Here is a 7,043-nt window from a genome sequence, read left to right as displayed (position 1 = left end):
GTAGCCTCTGGTTTTGAGGGTACTAATTAAAACAGCAAGGCAGGATCAAAGCAAGAATGCACTTACTTAGGGAAACCTTGTGCTGTCCGTTCCCGTCCCGTTGTGGTCGGGAACCCTGCTAGTCTCAGCAGGCCCTTCCAGCAGTGGTGGCAGCAACCTTGTGGTGCTGCGGTGGTGGACAGTCTCAGCTCTGGCAAGAGCCCGGGACAGCTACATGGTGCCCCTTCAGGGTGGAGATGCTTTGCCTAGGGTGGAAGAACAATTCTCTCTACACCTAGAATGACCTTTTTCACCTCTCAAATCCTAACAGTTGCCAGCCTTGGAAGTCCCAGACCTGTCCTGGAATGGCCCTTTCTCCTCACCTCCTTGGGAGATTATCAAGGGCATCCTGGCCCTGGAGGCTGGGGTCCAGCCCTCTCCATGGCTGTTCTGGGTGAGTCTTTCCTGGCTTGGGCATTCCAGAGCACCCTGAAAGAGTGGACTGAGAACAAACGCATGCATGAGGACACGAGCTGGCCGCAGGGGAAGGGCCTTCTGCACGCATAGCCTGTCTTCTGGGGCTCAGCCGTTGCTCTGTCCCCCGGGCCTGGGCCAAGAGGTAATCAGGAGCACAGGCCTGTTGTAGCTTGGGAGCTTCTGGCCACAACTGAGCAAGCCTTTTGTCCTAGATAGGTGCCCAGGGCAGTGACGTGGGAGGCTGGTGGGAGGGGTAGGCACAGCTAGCAGGGAAAAGGACCAAGTGGAACAGCCCCCGTGTGGTTTGAAGACTTCCCAGGACCCTCTTCTTACATTTTTTTTTTTTTTTTTGGCAGAACCAGGATTGAACTCAGATCCTTGCGTTTGCCAGTCAAGCGCTTATCCTACTGAGCCATCTCCCCCGCTCCTCTTCTCCCATCTTGCAGAGGACTCTGAAGCTTGCATGAGGGCTGCTAGCTCTGGGAGGGCACACGCGTGCTGGGTGTCGCCCAGTCCTGCCCAAGGCTGAATGTTCTTAGATGGGTTCTGGCAAAGAAGCAGGACAGATGGGTACCGCTGCCCCATACCTGGCTGGGCCTCGTGGGCACTAACAGGCAAGAGAGCTCACAGGATGCCCTTAGTGCACTTGGGCTGGCGGATAAGGAATCCGAAGGCCTCTGGTATCTGCTTCGCTGTGGTACCCACGCAATGCAATGGCAAAGATTAGAGAATCAAAACTGAAAGTAGAAAGGGGGCAGCTCTGCCTGAGAGGAAAAGGCAGCGTGTTTTACAAGGGAAGTGACAGGAGATGTGGGGAGGGAGCCAGCACACTTTCTCCTGATAGTAACTGTGTTTCCAAAGAGGAAAAAGCTGTAGCGCAGCACTTAGGGACCGAGTGTGATGAAGGCGTGGGAAGGTCAAAGTGAGTTTCAGAAGGAATGGGTCTTGCTGAGCAGCTTGTTTGTGATGAAACAGGTACAAGTCTTCTGTGTTTTTATAGAGGATTACCCCGCCTCAGAGGAGAGATGTGCAGAGCAGAGGTTTGGTCCCCTGCTCATGTGACAATTTTTACCTGAGATGAAAATTGCATACCTTCCCAGGGCCCTCAGAGGAGTGCTGAGGGCCATCTCCCTTCATCTCCCTGGCAGAATAAGTTCTTCCCTGGCAAGCACAAGGCTCTGAGTTCAATCCCTGGTTACACACACACACACACACACACACACACACACACACACAAAAGGAAGCTTCATTCCTAGTATGTAGAACTCTTAGGAAAGGACTGCTGCTCAGAGACGTTTTCCAGGTGTAGGTGGCTTTTGGGTTTTGAATCTGTTGCAAAATCCTGCCTCCTCAGTTACCAAGGATGAGAAGTTACTGTCCACGTGGTGGGGTCCTGGATTCTTTGGCACAGGCCTAGAGTATTTACAGCCCTTAGGCAATCTCAGTCTCAGAGTACCAGGAAGAATGAATGATTAGCACAATTATGCTACCTCGGGTCAAGTAATACAATCAGCAATAACAGTGGCATCAAAGACGGCATAGAAAATGACACATTGAGGTAACCGTTGATTTGCTACATATAACCACGTGAACTACATTTGTGGTTCTATAAAAAAAAAATTTAAAACAAATCAGAAGATAGTAAATATGCACTCAATAAGGCCCTTTTACACTCAGGGGAGAAAATCTAAAGGAGATTGTGGGGAAATAGGGACATAGAGGAGGAAGAGATTAGAAGTAAGGATGGAGGAAAGAAAGATTATGCAAGCTTTGTGAAACTGGTTAAGACAGGAAGGAGAGAAGGAGAAATAAAAACAAAACAGAACAACAGTAATAAAAAACTAAAAACAATGTTCACCATCATATAAAAACAAGAACAAAAAATCAAGCAAATACAAGAAGAAGAAGAGGAAGAGGAAGAGGAGGAAGAGGAAGAGGAAGAACAGTTCATTCCAAAGTATGTCTTTCTGTCACTGGTAGACTGAGGTGCGCAGGGCCCAGATTCATGTTGATCAATTCCATGAGGCCAACTGTAGATTTGCAACAAGGCAATGGATAATCCCAGCAACTGTGCACTGTTGGCTCCACTGAGGTTCAGGTTGGTTTGTGGCAGTCAGACTAAACCCAGTTTGTTCAACCTGCAACATTCTGTGACCTCCTGCCAACTTGAAGTCGGTGCTCCCTCTCCCTGACACTGGGAGCTACTAAAGGGGGCCAGCAGGTGCTCTGAGTTCTGAGCCCCATTGGCCCCTCTCCAAGATGGCCATCAGCCAGTCACCCTGTCCTGGGGCGTGTCTGAACAGAATAACTGACCAGCCACTGCAGCGTGCTGTGTCCACTGTCCTATGCCACTGGTGGGTTTCTCTGTGGAGGCCTGTGGCATTGCCAGCAGTCACAAGGGGTCTGCAGGTTCAGGTCTCGCTTCCCACACAGTGAGTTGGGGCTCAGGAAGAAAGCACTGGTTGCTACCCCCTTCTTCCCTGGAGTCTTCTTACTCTCCCTGGGGGCTTCAATTCTCTGTTCAGGATCTGTTCCTTCTTGGGCCCCAGGGACCCACTTGTCTCCTTCTTTTCCTCATATTCTTTATTCCAGTGTTTGGACACCAAATCTCAGAAAGGCTGTTTCTCTGCTGTTCACTCCACTTCCTTCCCAGGTAACGTGACTATCCATGTACTTCTGTACACCAGGACATGTGTGATACCAAAATAAGGACAAATTAAACCACGAGAGATAAAGGAGTGAACATTACTTGGATGTTTAAGACCTGTCTTAGAATGAGAGCTAGCTGTTCCAGCCTCCCGCAGCCCCAAAGCTAAGGTGCCCTGAGATGACAGCATGACCCAGGATTCTGCTGTGCAGCTGGTACTACGTTGTTGACTTATGACCTTCTCTGTTCTGTGCCTGTAAACGTATGCCTGACGTCTTCTACAACAGGACTTAAGACTGAGATTAATTTGAATGTGTGCCCAAAGGACACAGTCACCCCTGTTTGGTTCAGGATAATTTTTATTTTTATTTTTAATTTATTTTAAGATGAAATTTACTACAGTACTTCTCTGGTCAAGTTCCCAACATCGCAAAGTGGGGCCAGCAGTGCTGTCCTTGGGCCTGGCTCCTTCCTGTGCAAGGTGCTGCTAAGGCCTCTCTCAGCCCTGCAGCTCCTCCCCCAGAACCCACAGTGTGCTCAGGGCCCTGGCCGCCCTGGGACTGGAGCATGTTCCCAGCCCCTGCACAGGAGGCTGCTCTGACCTGCTCACGCCTGACCTGCTGAGTCATCTTGCTAAGGCTTTTCCAGCACTAGGTGACACCACTCCCCATCCAGTGTGTGCCTATGTGTCCCTCGTGGGCCACCTTCTCTAGACTTGTAGCTCCCTGATGGCCAAAACTTGTCCTGTGCGCTCATGGTACATTGCACATGTCCTATGATAGGTTCTGGCTCTCGTATGAATTGCTGAATTATTATAGTGGTCATTTAACCTGGCTGACTCCCTTAAAACACTGGTTTATCTTCCCAGAGACCACTGTCCCTTTCTTCGGCAGCCCAGTCCTGGGTATAATTTTCTCTCACTTTTCCCTTGCCAGAAGGGAGGCCCCAATCAGCTCCTCAGGTGTTACTAAACCTGCCCCTCAAACTCCACCCCTAGCAAACCTGCAGAAAGATCTCAACCTTCTTTGTCTAGATCAGAGGACTGCCCCCCCATGTTCCCTGGAATTCTCTCCATGTCTTTAGAGTTAAAGCTTCTTTTGTCTTTCCTATTTTTTTTCAACAGCACTGCTGAAAAACCTAACATGGTGCCCTGACTGAGATAGACAACACGTGTGGCTCCTGGGTTAAAACACCCCTGTGCTTGAGCCCCCGCCTACGGATCCACCTCACACAGCCCAGGTGAACTGAGCGCTCTCGGGGTTTTCTGCCTCTTTTTTTTTTTTTTTTCCAGAACCAGGGATTGAACTCAGGCCCTTGTGCTTGCCAGGCAAGCACTTATTCTACTGAGCTATCTCCCTGGCCAGTTTTCTGCCTCTTGACAGTGGACGCTGTCTTCCTGACAGGGTTACTGCCCTTACGTCCTCAGGCAAGATGCTTCCTCTTGGTCTTCATGACAGGAAGTCCACTCAGGGAAAGTTGCCCCCGCCTTCCCAGATTTGAGCAGGGATGCAGGCAGGGAAGAGCTTCTCCCTCGCTGCTTGAGACAGCGGTTAGGCTCTCTTAATTCCTACTCTGGAGAGTAGATGGTGAAGCTTGTGGCTCACCTCAGAGTGGCTCACTATGGGAAATACTCATTCCCAACCCCCAGGACACACGACTAGGATGCCTCCCGAATCAGCTCCCTTGGCCTCAGGGAGGTAGGTCATAAAACCAAAAAAAGTTAACCTTTTCCTGCCAGGTGGTTTGGCGTATACACTCAACAATGGCAGCCAACCGGCCAGAAGGAAAAGCTTTTAATTTCTTAAAACTTCTGTTGCCGCAAAAGCAAAAGGTCAAAAATCCCTTAAGTCTTCCTGACTCTAAAGACGCACCCCTCTCCCCGTACCCACAACCCGCCCAGCCTCCTCTCTCTCAGATCAGATTCCTCCACACCCGCAGAGGAGCACGGGGTGGGGGAGCAGCAAGCGGCCGCTTCCCTGCTGCACCCCCACCCGGCCCCCGGGCAGCCCGAGCCCTGCCTCCCCTTCAGCCTGCTCTCAACGCCCCCCCCCCTTCTCTGTATGCTGGTGTGGGTCCTGTCATGCTAGGCCCTCTCCCGCCAACTTGCAACTGCTGTCTTTTTTTTTTCCTCCAAATTTCTCACTCTGGGACAAAGTGTGATCCTTCGGGAACAGCTAATGGCACATTTTCCCCCCAGCAGTGTGTGCCTCTCCATCTGCTCTCTAGCTGATGGCCGAGTGACAACAGCCCGCAGAGCTTCCGTCTATCCTGCCCGTTGGGTCCAGCCTGCTACTGCTCCCCCACACCCCCAGCCACCTGGGCAGATGGTCTCCTGTTGCAGCCACAGCAAAGAGATTCTGAGTTGCAGCTTAGCTCCCCTCCTCCAGGGAAAAAACAAAAACAAAAACAAAAACCTCTTCCTCAGTTATCCACTGCAAGATGCAAAGCTAGCAAAGTCTGCAGGACCTGAGATAGGAATTTCATCATGACTGTTATACTCCACTACTATGTGTGACTATTGAGGTCAAATGTCCTTAATTATGTAACTGTTGTGTTAACATTCTACAGGGATTTAACTGCTAGGTTATCCATGGTTGGTAAGAAGTAACAGTTCTCTGGTTATATTTTATATTTTGAGGTGCTTAATACTCAGATAAAATTTTAATAATTCAGTATATTGCTCCAGACTAAGTATACTAACATAGTCCCAGATTCTCCTGAAGGAACAATCGTTATTAATTCCTAGTTTATATCCTGATATTCATGCAAAGCTTAAAAGACAGATCTTGGCCTTCAAACCCCACAGGGAAATTACTCATTTTTAACATTTTTAAAAACTTATTTAATTGGTACAGGGTCTTGCCTCAGGGCCAGACTTGTAGTGATCCTCCTGTCTCAGTCTTCCCAGTGCTAAGATTACAGCTGTGTGCCACCTTGTCTGGATTTGGTGGCCTGTGTGACAGGGATTCTGGGCTGATATGGCGTGCAGTACTGGGGATCAAACCCAAGTCCTTGGGTTATGGAAAAAGTACAGCGCCAGCAGGGGAGGGGGCTGGATGAGCGCGCACCGGGTGGGGGTGGAGGTGGCTGCCGCTGCTGTCTGAGAGCAAGGCGGGTGGTGTTTTTGGTGACTCGGCGATAGAGCAGGGGGGCCAGGGTAGCCGGTCCAGTGAGTGCTGTGCGCAGGGAGGGCCCTCGGGGCTTCGGCTGTGGCCTGGGGGGTGGGTGCAGGTGGCTGGGGAGGTGGAGTCTGTGGTCATCCCTCGAGTGGTGAAGGCCTAGGCAGCAACTGCATGGGCAGCAGTGCCCCGGGTGGGAGCCGGTCCCTTTCCCATCGGGGAGCGTGGGGACAGGGCCCAGGGGATCCCGGGACACCGAGAGCGGAAAGAGGATGGATTGCCCGGCCCTCTACACAAGCAAGAAGGAGGAAGTGATCCGAAAATCTGGGCTCAGTGCCGGCAAAAGCGATGTCTGCTATTTCAGTCCCAGTGGTAAGAAGTTCAGAAGCAAAGGTACCTAGGAAATATTGTTGACCTCAGCACTTTTGACTTAATAACTGCAAAGATGATGCCTAGTAAATTACAGAAGAACAGAGATTTCGGGATGATCCTCTCAATCAGAATAAGTTTGTGCTCATCTCTCTGCTCTCGCTGCGCTGGACCACTCATCATCCTGCACCTTGGCATGTGCTCTCAGGACTCTGCTTGCTCATGCTGTCTCTGCTTGGAATGCGCTTCCCCCTTCCCTTCCACCGATGAACTTCTCCTCCTCCTGGTGGTGGTCCAGCTCCGTTATCTTCATCTCTGGGCATCCTGCCTTGCATTCTCCAGGCAGAACCAGTTCTGCTTCCCTGGTGCTTTGCTGTTGTATTTGTGACTGCTTGCTGTACCTGGACTGTGAGATCCAAGATGGCAGTGACCATGCCTTTTTTTTTTTTTTT

The 7,043-nt window shown here is 50.6% G+C and overlaps 1 long non-coding RNA gene across 1 annotated transcript in view; it reads left to right on the top strand.

The window, feature by feature from the left end:
- LOC111818838 overlaps nt 1–7,043 on the top strand; it is a 21,594-nt gene that overhangs the window by 8,294 nt on the left and 6,257 nt on the right. Inside the window, exon 3 of the long non-coding RNA XR_002822721.1 lies at nt 697–700. This is a non-coding gene — a long non-coding RNA (uncharacterized LOC111818838). The remainder of the gene's footprint in view (nt 1–696; nt 701–7,043) is intronic.

This window comes from Octodon degus, unplaced genomic scaffold (genome assembly GCF_000260255.1).
Source record: "Octodon degus isolate 3935 unplaced genomic scaffold, OctDeg1.0 scaffold00104, whole genome shotgun sequence".
NCBI lineage: Eukaryota > Metazoa > Chordata > Mammalia > Rodentia > Octodontidae > Octodon > Octodon degus.
This window is presented reverse-complemented; position numbering and strand designations above follow the sequence as displayed.